The following is a 20,380-nucleotide window of genomic DNA, read 5'->3' on the forward strand; positions in this document are numbered from 1 at the left end:
AAATCTCAAACGCTTAGCTGAATCGTACCACAAATGCCTCGTTATTTCGTTCAAATGCCTCTGTTGGTTCGGATTTGTATAGTTCTGTATCACAAGTCCAGATACACCGGATTGAAGTTTTGCAACAGGCATATATGTATGTATGTATATATATATATATATATATATATATATATATATATATATATATATATATATATATATATATATATATATATATATATATATATATATATATATATATATATATATATATATATATATATATATATATATATATATATATATATATATATATATATATCAGTGTGTGTGTACCTAAACATGTGTATGTGTGAGACTGAGAGTGAGTGTGTATGTATTTGGATTTGGACAGAAAACATTCTCTTTTTTTCTCTCTGCATAAAAAATTAGCAAATATTTTCATATAATTATCTCTCTCTCTCTCTCTCTCTCTCTCTCTCTCTCTCTCTCTCTCTCTCTCTCTCTCTCTCTCTCTCAATGAGTATTCCTCTGTACTTGTGTATATATGTATACACCCCTTCACAAAATCTGTGAACTATCTTTGAGTGATGACAAGAAAGTAAAAAATAATTTTGCTTAATAAGTAACGCTATTTTTCTAGGAGGCATCGCATATCTACTTGATTAGCCAGCTGCAAGTAAAGTAGATTGCTAATACAATTACTTTTATTAGTATGAATGTTTATTGAGTGTGAAGAAATTCACGTATTCTTTGGCAAGATGTTCATTTTAAGACCTGCAAATTAGTTTTTTGTTAGAGAGAGAGAGAGAGAGAGAGAGAGAGAGAGAGAGAGAGAGAGAGAGAGAGAGAGAGAGAGAGAGAGAGAGGCGGGGGATTGTTAGACAAAATTCTATACCTTTTCAGTATAGTGAACAAGTTGATAATTTTCAAGTTTTATTTTAAAAATTACTGGTCAAAAATCTGAAACTGATCTCGATAAGATCATTATTATTTTTTATTGATCGAACCATGCTGTTTTATTTTTAATCCTTTTTTTTAATAATTAGGACAGACAAGGGCATATCAGTTGTCCTTCTATTGACCTCACATTTTGGAAAGCAGAAAACTACTTATTCCCAAACAAAATACTAAATCTTATTCATTCTACTTTTAACTTAACTATAAAAGGTAGAACTTTCATAAACAGATATTTATATGTATGAAATGGCCGTGAGATAGTTGATTATGCTTTTTCTCCTCTATTTCCCGCACTCTTGCAATCTGGTATCGGAATTCAGTACTATCGCTTCCTTTCGAGTGGGTTTCCAGCCCCATCGGCCTCCTGACATGTAGTGCATTTCTTCGTCAACCTCATTTGATTTATCTAAAATTATTGTTTAATACGATTCGATAATTGAAAACGCAGGATGAAATGTTTAACGAACTAAGAAGAGAGAGAGAGAGAGAGAGAGAGAGAGAGAGAGAGCTCCGTCTCCTAGCAAGTGTTCCAGCAACATACTACAGCTCATCCTCTTAATTCCTGCCCATACGTTCCCTTGACGACTTAAGTGTCCGTCCCTCTAATCTCGAACTCGAGACCTCAGGCCTAGAGGTGTGGAGGCCTCACCCGTCGTCTCTAACTGAGAGGATTGTTAGAGTGGCGATGGAGCCTCCAAAGTGGTTTACGTTACTAGTTGTAGCCACTGAGTACGTTGCTTAACATCCCCCAAATTTCGGTCGTGATGATTCCGCAACTTAGATATTAATACAGAGGTATGATGCTATAATGCTTCGTGGAAAGCTCTCTATTTTTGGCATAGTTAACCTTTGTTGTCGTAATGATAGTTTGAAATAACACCAATCTCTCTCTCTCTCTCTCTCTCTCTCTCTCTCATTACAATTAAACTAATATTTATTTTTGGCGTAGTTAACTTTTGTTGTTGTGATGTAAGATTGATATAACACCAATCATTCTCTCTCTCTCTCTCTCTCTCTCTCTCTCTCTCTCTCTCTCTCTCTCTCTCTCTCTCTGCCTTATTACCTTTCAAAATATCATATTGAATAATAAAAATGGCAAATGAATATTTACATTGTAACCGAAAGTCTCGCCGTCTTGGTAATAAACTAATGGACTTTTTATAAAGAAAACCCTACAAAGGACTTTCAAATCAGGATTTAGCCTCTTTTTTTGTGATAAAAAATTTGGGTAATTTCCACAATAAAAGTCTAAAAATCAAATGGCTCCTGCAACGGAATGATAAATGTCTAAACGAGAACAACAAAAATAATTCTCTTATGAAAAAACAAATATTAAGAATTCACTCAAGATAACTTTGAATAAACCACAAACCAAAATATTCTGACAAGAATATAAATTAGATGCTTGTGACAGAATGCAGAAGAAAAACAAAAATGCAGAATTTATTTCACTTATACTGATTTGCCTCATTTGGAAGGGGGAAAATCGTTAAATCCTTTAATAGAGTGAAATATCATAAGATGATGATGATGATGATAATAATAATGTTGTGATGATGATGATGATGATGATTATTGTTAGATTATTATCAGCGTTCCCATACCGACAAAACAACGGTATATACAGTAATACAAGAAGGGTCGAGAGGGCAAAATCCGAGCCTAGTGACGTACTGGTATTCATCCCAAGATGTCTACATTCTGTATACTTATGTAGGGAACACAGGTTGGACGACGGCGTATTAGACAGGGAGTGTGTTACCTGTAGACTATCGTCGTTACAGACACTATAAATATATGGCCATTATGTTGTATACAATTGTTGTTAATATGAAAAATATGCCCACATTTATGTGGATCATGTCTGGACAGTGCAGAATGATTAAAGCAATTTACTAGGGAATAGAATGTTCATTTGTGAAAGATAGTCACAGAAATGGAAAAGAAATGGAGTAAAAACTCCATGACTTGAAAGAAAAATGTGGAAATCGCGAATGCCATGATTAATCGCTCGGAATATTCAATCTTTCATATCAATCACAATACGTAATTGGCATTCTGTTCTTGGCTCTGTTGTCTAAGTCCTTAAAGTTGCATCTCTTTAAAGTGTGCGTTTCATATCATTCAAAGAGAAAGTTACATTCAAATAACCTAATTACGGTCACCGAGGCTGATTTCGACACTGATCCCTGTTTTGAACTAAAGAAAATAATAAAAGGCGAAGGAGTCAACTCGGCCCTGGTGGAAATTAGGTCGGAGGAAACTGCCCTGAATGAGAAGCGACTAGGAGTAACACTTGAACAGTATTTGCCGCACCTTCTTCTTCTTCTTTTTCAGATGTCATCAAGACAGTTCTGATTTGCGTTAGGAGATCCTCTGTCTTAGAGGATAAGACTTACAACATAGTTAGCATTACCACATGCATATATATGAAGATATACACATTTAAGGAAATACGTGTTACAACATCCTCAAACATCTCTCTCAAAATCTCCTCCACATGAGGCAATTTGGGAGATTAGGCGACGCCTTGGAGGCCCTTTGAGCTTGATGGGCTGTCTCGAAAGCGGTATTTGCTTGGCAATGGCGATCTCATTTGGCTTTGTTATCTGGTTACTTCTTGGGAGATCCAAAGGTAAACATGTTGTGCGGTTATGTTGGTGAAAGCGCGTGTCCATAATACACACACTCACGCACGTACATGCGCACACACTCATATTTAAATAAATGAATAAATAAATAAATAAATAAATAAATAAATAAATAATATAATATATATATATATATATATATATATATATATATATATATATATATATATATATATATATATATGTATAATGGAGCTATGGAAAGGCATTCAGTTTTCTATCCATTTATTAAGAAGCCTACGTTTCGTATCGCTTGATACATTTTCCAGACTGAAATAACGATTAAAATAAACAGTATTTGCGTATAAAAGATAAGATGTATACACATTACATACTTATTTACACCACATTAGCAGTTAAAAAACAGAACAAGGGGGCAAAAACCAAAACCAGAGGCAAAAAGCACCTATCCACAGTGGTAGCGTAAAGCAGACTAACAAGAAATGCATTTCAGATTCTGCAGAACAGGACTCGAGGGGGAGAGAGGGGAGGGGGTGGCGGGAGGGGGACACAGACACAGAGGCTAAAAACAAGAGCAAACTATGCAATAAACAGTCGGGTTGATGCTAAATGGTGATTGAGGGTAGGGACAGTCAATTTGATCGTTATAGATTCAAGGGTGGCCAGTTCTACCATAATTCATGTTCTTCCCACACTACTTAAAGTCCTTGGCGTCTATACGTGTTTTGCAAGTCTTGCTATGGTTTCTCACATTCGACTAATCAGGATTAGATGGTCGACTACCTGCTCTATAGCTAATCCCCAGGTGAGAGGAGATTCGGATCTTTAGCAGCCTCCTGGTACATCTGATGTATGTGCCCAGATTACATCTGGGACAGGTATATTTTTAGATTACACCGGAGGTAAACAGGGGCTGATTCCTTAAAATGAAAGAGGGACCCGATGGTTTGGGGGTTCATCGGGATTAGCTTTAGGTTGAATGCAGGTGATTGTCTATTGAATAAACTAATATATTTTTTCCTGAATCTCCTGTCTGGTAAATAAGGGAATCTAGCATATAGACGTAATTTAGGGGCACTGAGAACTATGGGTGGGGGATCTAGTTTCAAATTAAACAGTTCGTTAAGGGATCTATGGAAGATTGATGGTGGGAAGTAATTGTTCTTAAAATAGTTAGTGAGGAAAACAATCTCATGACGAAAAGGCCAACTGGAGGTCAAAATAAAAGCTCTATAGAGGAGAGCAGACACGGAATTCATCATAAATTAAAAAAGCAGCAGCTGTAAAAATTAGTACCTAGGTCAGTAAAAGTATTCTTCCTATAAATGCCAGTGTGGAAACCTATTTCATCTTTAGTAACTTTTACGTCCAGGAAGGAAAGCGAGTCCTGGGTTTCTTTCTCAACAGTAAATTTAATATTATGGTGTTGGTATCAAATGTTCTAAAAAAGCGTCAACTTGGTGACCAAGTTTAAAGAGGGCGAAAGTGTCGTCAATGTAACGTTTGTAAAAGAGCGGGTGGGAATCAGAGGGACAACTATCGATGGCTTGCTCCTCCAAGGAGTTCATGAAGATGTTGGCGAAGGTCGGTCCCAGAGGACTGCCCATCGCCATCCCCTCTTTCTGTCTGAATAGGGTACCGTCAAATATAAAGGCAGTGTCCAGCACAGCCAATTCTAACAGAGATTTTAATTGAGTTTTGTTAAAATGATTAACAAGGGAGTTGTCGGAGGGGAATAACTTGTTTAAAATTATATCTATGGTCTCTGCTCCTGGGACGTTTGTAAATAGGGACTCGGCGTCAAAACTTGTCATGAACAGATCTGGGTCCTGTTTGATAACTTTGTCTTTGAAGGTGGCTGAGTTACTAGTGTGTGCCTATTTTCCTGGTCAAAGGTTGGAATAAGGGAACGAGGAATTTAACGAGTTTATAGCTAGAGGTGTTGATGGAGGATAGGATAGGTCTTAGAGGAATTCCTTCTTCATGTGTTTTGGGCAGTCCGTAAAAAATTCTATGATGATCCTGTCACAAAAAGGTCTTGATATGTGTTATCATCTATCGTCTTGTTTTGTTTTAGTGTCCATAGGAATCCATTAATTTTTTCGTCGGGTTTAGTTATATTGTAAAGGTCAGGATCACCGACTTTCGTGAATTTAGACGGGTCATTCAAAATAACATTCGTTTTCTGCACATAGTTGGATCTGTGGAGGATTACTGTTCCTTTGCCTTTGTCAGGGCGTGTGATTACTAGATTTTCGTCTTCAGCTAGGTTTCTCAGAATGTCGCAGTCGTTTTTTGTGACGAATGGGACCCACCTAGTTTTAAGATTATTGAAGGAGCTATGAGCTAAGGCTGGAAATTGAGATCTTGAAAATTCGACGTTTTCACAGAAGGGTAGTTTGATTAATCTCTGAAATAGCATTTCAAGGGGCAAAACTAACTATTGGTAGTTTGGCCGGTAATTGGGTAGGCAAAAGTCCAGTCCGTATTTAATTTTTCCAAACGTATACTATCGAAAAGAGAAGAATTCCATTATCATTATATATATATATATATATATATATATATATATATATATATATATATATATATATATATATATATATATATATATATATATATAATTGCCTATTATATCTTGTAATATGTTATCTTACTTTATTACTTCATTGATTTTAAATGTAACACATATACAGTATATTCCATTATTGATTACTTGATAACAGAGGAATGAAATATCCGAAACTAGTCGTTGTATACATATACATACATATATATATATATATATATATATATATATATATATATATATATATATATATATATATATATATATATATATATATATATATATATATATATGTATATATGCATATATATATATATATATATATATATATATATATATATATATATATAATATATATATATATTATAAATATATATATATATATATATGTAAATGTTTAAAACTTTTAAAAGTTTTTCCCGTTGCATAAGTGACGTTTTAGTACTTATAGTCTTTAATTTTCCAGCCTTGAGGATGCATCATGTGATGTGAAACATTGGCATAATAAACTTGGTCTTGTGAGAGACATACATGCCTTTACCTCTTCGACCTGGTATATATATATATATATATATATATATATATATATATATATATATATATATATATATATATATATATATATATATATATATATATATATATATATATATATATATATATGACCACATCAATTACATTCTTCGGGATTATGAATTTGTTCATGATTGTGTTTGTATTCTCTCTCTCTCTCTCTCTCTCTCTCTCTCTCTCTCTCTCTCTCTCTCTCTCTCTTTAAGCTGTTGTACGATTCTTAATTGCACCTAGCTTAAAATATCAAATATACTTGCTAGTCTCTCTCTCTCTCTCTCTCTCTCTCTCTCTCTCTCTCTCTCTCTCTCTCTCTCTCTCTCTCTCTCTCTCTCTCTCTCTTTAACCTATTGCACGAGTCTTAATTGCACTGAGCTTTAAAGATGTTTGTTAGCCTCTCTCTCTCTTCCTCTCATTCCTTGTGCTGTTACTCGGGTTTTCATGCACTAAGCTTTAAATATATTTGTTCGTGTCTGTCTCTTTCTTTTAAGCTGTTACGCGAGTATTAATTGCACTGAGCTTTAATTATTTTTGTTAGCCTCTCTCTCTCTCCTTGTGCTGTTGCACGAGTCTTAATTGCACAGAGATTTCTCTCTCTCTCTCTCTCTCTCTCAGTTGAATACACTCCTAACCACCATTGCATCAACGTTAGGTGCAGTTGGCCACTCTGAAGTTATTGCGAGGAATCTTGCCAATCAGATGGATCCGAATGAATCTTCATGTCAACAAGAGTAACATTTCTCGAATGCCTAAAAGAGTCTTCCGTCTATTTATAGGCAGCTTTCGGGCAGGAACAAAAATCTTTAAAGAACGTTTTCCAACAGTGTCAGTTTTTCCAACAGAAGGACCAAAGTTAAGTATACCTTAGTTTAACCAGACCACTGAGCTGATTAACAGCTCTCCTAGGGCTGGCCCGAAGGATTAGATTTATTTTACGTGGCTAAGAACCAATTGGCTACCTAGCAACGGGACCTACAGCTTATAGTGGAATTCGAACCACATTATAACGAGAAATTAATTTCTATCACCAGAAATAAATTCCTCTAATTCTTCATTGGCCGGTCGGAGAATCGAATGCGGGACCAGCAGAGTGCTAGCTGAGAACAATACCCACCCGTGCAATGAGGAACAAACAGAAGGACCAACCCTGATCAATATGAGAGGGGAATGTTTAATAAGAATCACGGAACTGTATTGAAAGTAGAATCATTGAGGATGTTATATATCTTTTAAAATCGATTAATTTCAAATATAGAGAACAAGAGGATATGAAATTCTGAATATTGGAAGATATTGCGATTTTTTTTTTCTTTTATCAATTATGCTGTCTTGCCAACCATAAAAGGCCCGTTTTTAGCCTTGGCTAGAATTGTTGCGAAATGCTCCCTATAAATGTCTTTTTATATAACGATTCCGTGCTTATCAAACCATTTTACCATTAATGTAAGAAATAGAGTGAGATGCTCATTGCGTGAAGAATAAAATGAAAGCCTTTGTCTAAGGATTTAGTTTGTTTGAAAATGGCATCATGGTATCTATTCCTTTAGGTTATACAGCTCGCAATGGAACATGATTTTTCGTACACAATTAAAATTGGAATTGCGTTTTTAATAGATAATTAGGACACGTGCACACTAAATAAAGAATGGGCAATGGACAATATTTCATAAATCCAGACATTTTCAGATGCTGCCTAAAACAACGTACACTTTCATTCTGGCTCACTTATTCCACATATTTTCTGTATCTTTGCTGTTTGCATTGTTTGGTCCCTTTCGCTGTCAACAGATGTCAGTGTTACTGAGGTGACGTCACGATTCCTGGAAGTGTCGTTTGACTCCGAGATCCATTGTTTGTTACCTGGGCCAATCAGAGGTCGTTTTCTCTCCCTCTGTTTGAAAGTAAGGACTTGGGCTTTTGTGATTGGCCGAAAAGATGATGAGATTTTCAGGAAAAGAAGCGACTTAGTTTAACTCCTAGTTCACAGCCGGTTGTTTGGTGTTTGTGTTCTGTGCTGAAAGTGTTCTGAGGAATTTAAAGTGTAGCTTAATTATTTAGTTTTTGGGATAATTTAAGTAAATTTTCATAGCCTTTGGTGTAAAGTTTTTTCAGTGAAAATATAATTTTTGGCCTGGTATGTGAGGAGTGTTGGGTGATGAAATGCTGTTTGGGAACATACGCAAGGTAAGGCCTTAGTGAAGAAACCGGTACATTGGGCACTCGTAGGTTGGTTGTTCCTTGGCAGGAGGAGACCTGCTTTTGGTAATCGCAAACGTATGAACTCTGTCCGTATGGTTAGACGATATGTGGTATGGGGTATTTCTTTGCGGTTTTAGGATCTTGAAAATTTTGACATGGCAAATATAAACCTGTTCTCGTAAACTGGCTAGTGACACTGATGATTGTTTGGATTTTAGCTTTATTGTTACAGGGAGAAGGTTGCTCTGTAAAGAATCTCTATTTTCAAAACTGCGATTCATAATTTATCATTTTTTCTGAACTTTCTGAAGGAGAGGCATGTAAGTTTTATCTGAAATTCCTTCTTAATTGTAATGTACTATATCTGCAGAACTCTAGCCATGGTATGTTTAATACTTTTTTCATTAATACGATGTACCAAAGACAAATTTGCAGAAGTGTCCGCTATCTAAATAATCTTTGAACTTGGTGAACGCGGTATTTTAACTTGGCTGCTTTTGGTCATAATTTTCTTAAGTTTAGTAACTTCAGGGTAAAGATTTTTAAGCCTTAAGTCATGAGAACGAAATTAATGAATTATTGTAAACTTAGTAACAGTGCTTTATTTACAATGGCTGGTCTTTTTCTGAGATTCAGGTGCTGGCGAGTAGTACAGGTGTGTGAGGCGAGAATGTTACTAGTAGTTCGGATTTGACTAGTTACTGAAATCGCTTATTGTGAAATTACTTGCAGAAATTTGTAATCTTGACAGGAAAAGCATTTTCCTGTGAAACAGGAAAACCTTATTTAAGGCTATTTTACAGCAAGTATACAAGCATTGCATAAGTATTTAAAAAAAATGCGAATACTGCTAAGAAAATGGAACCGCAGAAAGAAAATTTAGTATCCATACATTTAATAGTGCAACAGCCGGCTGTTTGGTGTTTGTGTACTGTTCTGAAAGTGTTCTGAGAAATTTAAAGTGTAACTTAATTACTTTTTGGGATAATGCAAGTAAATTTTCATAGCTTTTGGTGTAAAGTTTTTTCAGTGAAAATATAATTTTTGGCCTGGTATGTGAAGAGTGTTGGGTGATGGAATGCTTTTTGTGAACATACGCAGGGTAAGGCCTTGGTGAAGAAACCGGTACATTGGGCACTTGTTAGTTGGTTGTTCCTTGGCAGGTAGAGAATTTTTTTTGGTAATTGCAAACGTATGAACTGTCCTTTTGGTTTGACGATATATGGATAAGGTATTTCTTTGCGGTTTTAGGATCTTGAAAATTTTGACATGGCAAATATAAACCAGTTCTCGTAAAATGGCTAGCGACACTGATGATTGTTTGGATTTAAGTTTTGCTCTGTAAATCTTAATTTTCAAAACTGTGGTTCATAATTTTTTTCTGAACTTTCTGGAGGAGAGGCATGTAAGCTTTATCTGAAATTCCTTCTTAATTGTAATGTACTACATTTGCAGAACTCTAGCCATGGTCTGTTTAATCGATTTTTCATTAATACGATGTACCAAAGACAAATTTGCAGGAGTGTCCGCAATCTAAATCTTTGAACTTGGTGAACGCGGTATTTTAACTTGGCTGCTTTTGGTCATAATTTTCTTAAGTTTAGTAACTTCAGGATAAAGATTAAGCCTTATGAAGATTCAGGTGCTGGCGAGTAGTACAGGGTGTGAGGCGAGAATGTTACTGGTAGTTCGGATTTGGCTAGTTAGTGAAATCTCTTGTGAAATTACTTGCAGAAATTTGTAATCTTGATAGGAAAAGCGTGTGTGAAACATGAAAACCTTATTTAAGGCTATTTTACAGCAAGTATACAAACATTGCATAAATATTTAAAAAAAATGCGAATACTGCTAAGAAAATGGAACCGCAAATTAAATAAGAAAAATTTAGTATTCATACATTTAATAGTGCAACAACCGTCACTGCTTTTGGTGACACATGCGGTATTCTTTGAAAGAAAAATACCCAACCAATTGCCATGTATATGGCAAATTAACGTCGTGAAACTGTTCCAGGGTCAAGAATAAGCTGGCTTTGGAAATTACGACAAAATTAGCTTTACATTTGTGAGCAGTGGCTGAAGTGACAAGGCTTTATAGTTCCTCCCCGTTAGGGACGATTATTTATAGCCCGCAGCCCGGGTAACGTCAGTGAATCCGGAAGTGTCCTTGCTGACAATGCAGAACTGGTTTTTCAAGCTAGAATTGCATGTTATGAAGTTGGGATTTTTCATCTTCTTAAAAGTGGGTTAAAAGACTCGTTGTGGGCATTACGGTTGCTTTTGGTAAAGTCCCAAAATGATGGTGCATCTACCATGTTTTAACAGGAAAAGACCCTCATTTACTTTAAAGAAAACTTTGCTTGTCTGTTATATGCGTCTCAAATAAGTATTTGCTGATGTTGGGCAACATTTATTGTCAAACATTTTATCTCACCAGTAAATTTTTTTTTTTAAATATCTTAAATGCAAGAAATCTGAGCGATTAACTTAGTTTTTCGTACAAAAGATTATATTATAGTCATTGAAGGCCAAAATTTTTGACTGTGAATATTCCTAAATAGCGCGACTTTGCTAAAGTTAATTTTAATACCGATGGTAAACCATTGTAGTTTCGTTCAACTTCGTCAAAACTGGCAGACAGGACATCACAGCCACTTTCTAAAGGACTGGAACCTTGGAAAAAAACTTAATGGTCGGTTCCCTAACACTAAATGAATATAGGACTTTTTAGGTTGTGTTAACCTTTTACTCTCGTAGTATTATTAAATATATACTAATTTGCTGGTACCTCATAAAGGATACTTGGGTCTAGATGATTAAGGGCTCTTGTCCTTAAGATTTCTGAGAGAGCCGACCGACAAAATTTTACTTGAAATTTTGTCAGCAGGTCAAGTAGAAAAACGATAGATTAAAGTACCTGGAAATCAAAAGCTTAGTCACTAAATGAACAAGAATTATTTGCTACTTAAGGCAAGCCTGCAACAGGGTATTTATAATTCGACCTAGTATCTGCAGGTTCGTGGGTTTGCTTGTTTTTATAGTAAGGAAGAGATCAGAACCATCTAGGAAATTGAAGCAGGAAGGTCAGTCGCTTTCTAGCGTTTGAAAGCTGAGCTATTTTTTCAAAATATTGATTAAAGTTCATTCATTGTGGTATTTTTACGATTTAGTTTGTTCATGTGCTGAAATAATTTAATGGTGTATATAAAGTCTTATGTTCCTTTTAAAGAAACACTCGTTAATGGTTTAGACTGAACTGGTTTCGCGGAATGAACCAACACGGGAGCTAAAGTCCCTTGTGTGAAGGCCTTTTAGCTGGGTATCCTGTTTTAAAGATTCGTAAGCATTCATTGTTAGCTTTAGGGATCAGCACAAATCCCTCTTATTTACTGTATTTTCGAAAATCCACATCTAACTTTTTTTTTTTTTAGCCATTAGTACTAAAGTTCAATTGCTTTGTACTTGAATTGCTCTTGGTTAGTTTATACTGGATCCTTGCAGTAGAATTGCCCTTTTTTTCAATTTGTCAGTACGTTTAGTATCCATACTTTTCTGAAACAAAAGTCCTTAATTTTATTTCAATATTGCTATTAAGTAAACTGCTTTCTAGCTCTTAAGAACTGTTCGTGACGTTTCGGGTCATCTAAAATTTACTGTGATGGTATTTTCTCATATCCCTATGTTTTCCATCAGCTGCGTATATTCTAGCAACGGGTAGTGTCGTATATGAGCGACTGCAGTATGAATATTTTAAAAGTTTAAAAGTATATATTTTTTACCTATACGCATTCTTTGCAACTGTATTGTAATATTCTCATTCCATAGATTGCCTGGCCCTTATAACTAGTACATATTGGGTGTAGAGAGAGGCATCTGTACAGCAACGTTCGTATCGCATGAGTCCCTAACTTGTTCTCCATTTCTTAGGTCTTGTTTATTCATTTGATTGTACTTTTTCAAAATCAGTTTTTTTTCTGTAACATGGAAGTGGCAGAATGTTGCCTTTTGACCACAGTGAAATGTAAGAGGTAGTTCCATTGGTATTTCAGCCTGGTAGGTTGCTAAATCCGAGTGAAGTAAAGTGTGAAGAGTGGACGCGGCATTCCTGTGGCCTGAAGAATTAGATACTAACCTTCCCTTAGAAATCTCAGAACAGTAACTAGTCAGGTGGTTTTCGTGTTCGTTTCGGAAAGCTAACAGGGTCAGACACTTGCCACAACTTGTTTTGGTAAAGTTCCTTGCTTGATGGTGGATACTGAATCATTTTAGTACAGATTAACTTAACTATGTTTGCGTTTGATGTTGCCCACACAGACCAAAGGAGCTTGGGAGTAAAGTTGAATCTTTCATATTCTATACACAAGTCCTTAAAATTGACACGAATGAGTGGTCTTACTCTTGAGCTTTGGGAAATTTCGTTGTCTTTATAAATTTCATACAGCTATGATGGTACTGAATTATAGGGTTTGCATTCGTTAATTGTTTTTGGTAATGCTGTTTTTGTAGGTAACGACCGTCTTAATGCCCAATAGTCTCTCTCTCTCTCTCTCTCTCTGAATTGAGTAGGACTTGGAAAGCTTTTTAGATTTAAACTTGAGATTATTACTCCGCAAGAGGACCTATTTGGTTAATATGAGAGCCACAAAATGGTTTGGTGTCTGCTTTCATAGATGTTTAAGGGATAACTATCTGAAAGTGATTAAGTTCTGAGATTTTTGAAGATTTCATAAAAATTGATAGGTTTAAATCTTTGCCACTGAAACCTTTATATTTTGTCCAGGTTAGATTGAATGCAAAATAATGGAAGCATAACAGAGTACCTTTGGACGATAATAGGAATGAAGTTCCAAAAGTAGTCACTCGGAAATAGTGTTAAAGGTAGTCACTCAGAAAAGCAATAATTTATCTGTAAATTCTTGAATGGCCATTTTGTCGTGCAAATAAGGTCGTGTCAAGCAGACGTTAGTTTTATTTGAAAAAGTAATGTGGTGTTACTCTTGCATTGGTTTTGTTAATTTGTCTGAACAGGTAATGTCTGAACAGTTGCGCTGGTTGTTGGTAACGAAGTTCTCATCCTGAGACTGATTTCTACAGTTCGTATGGAAATAGTTCTATCGGTCCGTGTGGAACTTTGCGAATTCATTTTTTGTTTAACATGTCGTTGCCTTGCCTGTTTTTCAAATTACAAATCTTGAGGTTGATAACTTCAAAGCTCGTGGGGAAGCTTTTATTGTCCATGTAATAACCTTCTGGGTTTTTGTGAAGTGTCTCGATGCAGTCTAGACATTTCATATTGATTTTTTTTTTTTAGTGCTTGGAGAGGCGACCTTCACGATTGCTAATGACTTGTGATGTTATAGTTCTTTGTAAAAATACATTATCCCAGTTCCCCTAACACAAACTCCAGCACGAATGCGTCCCTGTGAGGCCCTTGTCGGCCTAAATTTAATATTTTAAAATCTGGGTAAAGTTGTTTGTTTGTCAAGGAATCTTGGTAGTATGGTAGTAGTGAAGTTATACTTATCACAGGTTATTTGATTTTTTAGATAATTCGCTGCATGTAAATTTGTTCGGACTGATGTGTACGTCTGTGGCTTGTTTTTTTTTTAATGGAAGACCTAAGGATTTTAGTTGCTTGAATTAAGTATTCCTTTGAGTTAAATGTGGTTTTTGAGTGTTTAACTTGCATCATGGAAGGTTTAAGTTGTAGCTTCTCGAGATTTGATATTTAAATGGCTTTAGTATCATTAAATATTTAATGTACATTCTCGATCAGTGTTTAGATTCCTAATACAGATAAGAAAGATTCACTTTCGACGAAGTTTCTAGCATACTGCAATATTCCACCACTCAGTTTAGTTATTATTTTACGGTTTCTTCAGTGGATTGTAGAAGCTACTGATGAGTTTCACGACCATCTGTGAGTTTGTCAATATTAAGACAAAATTTTTAAAATAGTTTGAGCGATAATTGCCACGATGTGACTGCAAAATCGACGTTGCGTGAAATTGACTTACATTGGCTGATCTTCATAATTGAAGATCAGAAGCTGAAATATTCAGAGGACTTCTACAGGTAACCTGTTACACTTCTATTGTGAACATTTAATTTCAATATTTACCATGTCATCGATCTTCCAAGATTTTGCTGAAATAGCTCTTTGGTATTCTTTCTGTTTTGATGAAAATTCCGGTTTTAATATTTGATATTGGCCAGAAGTAAGCAATGCATTCACTTAACAGATCCAGTGAAGTACATCATGAACTAGTGTAATTCTGAATTCTGAAGGAAGAGTCAGCTGAAAGTCCCGACAGTTAATAATAAACTGTTTAAGAATCAGATTTGGTGCTGAAGCTTGAGGGGGAACTTAAGGGTTTTGAGAAACTGACACATGAATGTAGATGTTAAATTATAGCCCATAAAAAAATGTACTGCACAATAACGACGATCAAGGGGACAAACTAAGTGGGATAGCTCCTAAACACAGTATAATTATGGAACGCTCATTGAATTAAAAATAAAGGATGAAAAGGATAGATTGTCAGGGTAACAGGAAGCAAAACAAATACCTTGTAAAATAGGGTTAACCAGGAAATGAAACTAAAGCGTATAAGCAGCGCTCATATTTAAATTCTCCGTCGAAAATGGTTCTTTCAACACCACGGGCGGTGAGGTTAAAGCATATTTTAATTTTTACTGAATTATTTAGTTAATGCTAATGGTAAATTTATTTTGTACTTTTACAGATTTCGCCGATCAGGAGTACCACACTATCTATGGAACAGCCTCTTTAAACATTTTTCGACGGCGCCAAGGGTTGTTTATGAAGACTGCAAAGCTTCGTTCTTGAAGTAAGGGGTTGAAAAGAAACCTAATATTGAATACTAGTTGAGTAGATAATACATTAAAAATTTTACTTTTATCGTATCCTGTTTTGGTGATGGGTTCTGTATAAATCAGACATAACTAAAATTGACCTACTTGCCAAAAATTTTCACTTAACCCCTTTGACTAGCAAATGATGGTAATGACGTGACGAAAACTAGTGGTTTTTCCAATCAACTTTTAGTCTGGAAAATCTGAAATGGTTACTAATTTAAACTTTTAAAAAGCTAGATTTAAAATCCCAAAAGACTGTGAAATGGCTAAGATCTTAGTGGGAATTTCCTTGACGTAAAAATTTTGAATTTTTCCTTTAATTGTACTAAGGGATAAACTGACAATGTTAGACATGTTTAGTGATTACTGTGACCATAATCTCAGTTCAGCATGATTTGATTTCGTAGCCATTTGCATTTAAAAAAAAATAAATAAAAAAAATCTGGAGTCCAAGTAAATAGCACTTATGTGACAATGTAACTTACTGGTAGGTAGTTACATTACTTGCCTATGAGTGAACACAGAAAGGTTGGTAGTGTAATGGAAAATTGAAATGGAAGCTGCAAGTCTGATTAAATGTCACTTTAGAACTGACTATCCAATAGTATTGCAAGAGTTTATAGAAAAGTAAACACTGAAAACTTAGAGGTAATGTAAACGTTGAACGTGGAACTCCAAATAAGTCCTGATAACTTTACGCACTGAAATGATCAACTTAAACTCAACTATGGAAGTGGAAGTTGAATGAATATAAAAAAAAGTGGCTTACATTGAAAAATGACGCTCTTGCTCGCGTAAGAAATCAGGTTTTTAGGACTTGCCCCCTAGTAGTTTTAATTGAATTCTTTTGAGCCTTTTCTCCAGCAAAAGAATTATAATTAACAATATAATCCATCATAGCAAACCAGTCTTAGACTTCAGTGTCCATGCAAGCAAACTTGCAAAGTAAGATTTTTTGTAACCAAAAGAAAACATTACAAGAAAACCATGGAACTGAATAAGACACTCCTGTAGAGCAGTTGTAGGCTACTTTACCTTTACTGTACTTTATATTGACGTGATGGTCTTAGTTTACTTAGGCTTTACAATTTTTATAAAGTTTAGTTGGAGCTATATTTTAAGATTGCTTGACAAGTTACTTTGTCGTAATTTCAACTAGTTCTGCCTATGTGCATAGTCATGACATAGTTAAGCAAAGCTGAACACTTAGTTAACTTTGTCGGTATCAGTCGAGGTCAGCGGTAGGTTTTTTTTTTTTTTTTTTGATGGGAAATTGCTTTTGGGCAGTGATTAAGGATCAGTTAAACCTTTTTCACATAATGCATAACTGATCCAGAACATAGCTAAACCCTCCAACGTAAAAACTTTTGAAATTCTGGATGTCCAAGTCCACTAAAGAATTCCAAGATACTAAATTTTCTCACGGTTTGCATTCCCCACTAAGAAAATCTGTTGCATGCTAAAAATTTCTCGTACTGAGCAACTTTGAAAGTGCAAGTTGTAGTTCATCGGAAGTTTGACAAAACCAACGTTGGGTTATCTTTCTTTTCTAAAACACAATGATCAAAACACATGTATTCCTTGTGGGAATCGGTTTCTTCTGATTTTTGTCCTGAGTTTGATCCACTCTTAAAGCATATAATGTCCAGTTTTGAAGCATGACAATAAATCTGGAACTTAGGTCGAAGTTTTTCAATTAGACTTTATGAAACTGAAATGCCTATAACTAATAAAACATATTAGCTACTTGGAAATAACTCTTGACAGGGCTCTCAGAATGGGGTTCGCTGATCCTCATTAGTTTACACTTACACTGAAGGGATAATTGAAGCAATACTAAAAGTTATTTTGTTGCAGATCAGCCTTCGTTGACAAGATGAGTCAAGATTCAACCGCATTTCAAGACCAGGAAGAATGAACTTTCTTCAAAACCTCAGAAGTGCCGCCTTGCAGCTCATTCAGGCTTTGCCTCTGGCGTCGCGACTCAATTATATTTTGCACTCGCGAACTGACTCAACCGTCCTCTGCACTCAGTCCAGTCGTCATGTAGAAGAATGTCGGTTGAAGAGAAATTTATCGAAGTGGAACTTGGACTTTTCCTGGATCTATTAGAAGAATGAATCTAATATATAAAAATTAGAGCAAGGTTCCAGAAAGAATGAAAATTGTTCTTTAATGTATATGAATCTACTATTTATCAGTATCAGTATCATTTAACAAAATTTGGCCTTCACCAGTTTAATGTTTTTGAATATTCATTATTAGTAACATTTAGCAATTTATTTATCAATTTAATATTTACGAATTTGATTTAAAGCCATCAGTACGATGCTAAAGTAAAGCAACATTTAACATTTCGCAATTTATTTTTCAGTTCAGTCTTTACGAATTTGATTTAAAACCATCAATACAATCCTAAGGAAAAGCAACATTTACCATCACTTTAAATATATTCACTCAGATGCTGTAACTACAGTCTATCCTTAACAAAAGCTCTGATATTCAGGACCACAGCAGGTCACAGTCTATCCGTAACAAAAGCTCTGATATTCAGGACCAACAGCAACATACAGTCGAGTAAATTTAGTGTTGGTTCAGGAGGATAGTGGTGCTGGCGTTTGTTCTACATGTAGTGTTTGACTGTTAGGCTGTTGTGCAAGACTAATGTTGCACATGCGATGGTAAATGTTTGTGACTTGGTGTCGGATACAGATAGAATGTTGAATTTGTGCTGGCGTTTGTGCTGCATGTAGTGTTTGTGACTGCTAGGCTGTTGGGAATAGCTAGAATGTTGAATTTATGCTGGCGTTTGTGCTGCATGTAGTGTTGATGACTGCTAGGCTGTTGGGTATAGCTAGAATGTTGAATTTGTGCTGGTGTTTGTGCAGCATGTAATGTTGGTGACTGCTAGGCTGTTGGGTATAGCTAGAATGTTGAATTTGTGCTGGTGTTTATGTTGCATGTAGTGTGGTGACTGCTAGAATGTTGAATTTGTGCTGCATATAGTGTTGGTGACTGCTAGGCTGTTGGGTATAGCTAGAATGTTGAATTTGTGTTTTAAGTTAGTCTTCTTCATGAGGTACGGATGTGGTGTTGGCAATTATGTTGGTTATGGTACTTTTTGCATTGAATGTTGGTAGTAATAGAGAATCAATAAATAAGGTAGAGGTATATCCTAATAAAACAAAGATGTCAGAATGTTGAATTTGTTTAAAAATGTTTTTGTTGCATGTAAGTTTAATAACTGCTAGAATGTTGAAATTTGTGCTGCATCAAAGTGTTGGTGATTCTAAAGTTTGTGAAGAGACTAGTCTGTTGTGTAAAATGTTTTTTAGTTAGATCTTCACTGAAGTTATATAAAATGTGGTGTTTTAATTATGTTGGTTATTGGTACTTTTACTAATTGAACCTTTGTTGGTAGTATTCAGAGAATCAAAATAAATAACACAAGTATTCCTAATAAAACAGGTTCTTTCATGTGTTGAATTTTGAGAGAATTTACCAAAGTTTAAAAATCAGCCGAACTACTTAGAGCAGTAAAATCTAAATTTAATGAGAGCAGTAATCTATAATTAAACTGGAAAGTTTTGCTAAAACCACATCAAAGGTGTGAAGGGAATCTAAAGTTTGTGAAGAGACTAGTCTCTTAAGTGTAAAATGTTATATTCCCATCTGTAAGATATCACTGAAGTGATATAAAATTGTCGAATGTTTAACCAAATATACAAATATAATTACTAAATTTACTAATAAACCTTTGAACCCCGACTAGATTCTATGAATGCAAACTTCTGATGACACAAGTATTTGGAAAGAAATTTTGTCCGAGGTTCTTTCATGTGTTGAAATGTGAGGGTGTGCTTACCTGTGCTGTGCTTGTACACACCGTATATAATCAGCCGAACTATAAAAAACCTAAGATATTGCTAAATACTGCTAAATGTTACTTAAGGGGCCGTTCAAAAATTACTTAACGCCTTAGGGGGGGAGGGGTTATTGTGATGTGTTATGAGTGACAGTGGGGGCAGTGGGGGGAAGGGGTGCAGCCATAATTTCCTCATTTTCAGATTTTTTCCATTTCTTTTGAAAAGATGCAAATGTAGAAGGGCTAAAGAGACATAGTAAAGATTCTGCAATAGACTTTTATTATATTTCAGTAATGATGAAAACATGGCATTTAATTTTTGCTTAACTGTTTAAAAAATATTACAAACTCGACCCATTTGTACTTCAACATTTTCAACTATACGTATTACATGAGACAGAATATCACTAACTCGTCCCTTTTCTGAGCTCCGACATTCTCTATTTTATGCACAAATGACATCGATAAATATCACCTTAATCCCCTTCTAATTATGACGTAAGGACATTTTCATTTTAAATGTATGATTCTTTAATATCATACCATAAAGGTATTAAGAAAAACCTGAAGGTAATAATTTCCAGGTGTTAAGCTAAACTTTAATATATTATTGTAACTAAAAAGGAAACATACTAATTCAGGGGTGGGGGTTAATAGATGATACACAATTTTCTGGGGGGCGGGGGGTCTGGACATGTTTTGAGGCGTGACAAGGTCTGGTCAAAAAATTACCATAAGTGTTACG

The 20,380-nt window shown here is 35.2% G+C and overlaps 2 long non-coding RNA genes across 2 annotated transcripts; both read left to right on the forward strand.

The window, feature by feature from the left end:
- The first annotated feature begins 8,633 nt into the window (after nt 1–8,633).
- LOC136841372 (uncharacterized) lies at nt 8,634–18,271 on the forward strand. Its single transcript, XR_010853919.1, has 3 exons — nt 8,634–8,877; nt 15,638–15,742; nt 17,628–18,271. It is a non-coding gene; the product is annotated as an uncharacterized lncRNA (long non-coding RNA).
- Nucleotides 18,272–18,476: 205 nt separating this feature from the next.
- On the forward strand, nt 18,477–18,927 carry LOC136842033 (uncharacterized). The gene is made up of 2 exons (XR_010854147.1): nt 18,477–18,681; nt 18,793–18,927. It is a non-coding gene; the product is annotated as an uncharacterized lncRNA (long non-coding RNA).
- Nucleotides 18,928–20,380: the final 1,453 nt, after the last annotated feature.

This window comes from Macrobrachium rosenbergii, chromosome 9 (genome assembly GCF_040412425.1).
Source record: "Macrobrachium rosenbergii isolate ZJJX-2024 chromosome 9, ASM4041242v1, whole genome shotgun sequence".
Classification (NCBI taxonomy): domain Eukaryota; kingdom Metazoa; phylum Arthropoda; class Malacostraca; order Decapoda; family Palaemonidae; genus Macrobrachium; species Macrobrachium rosenbergii.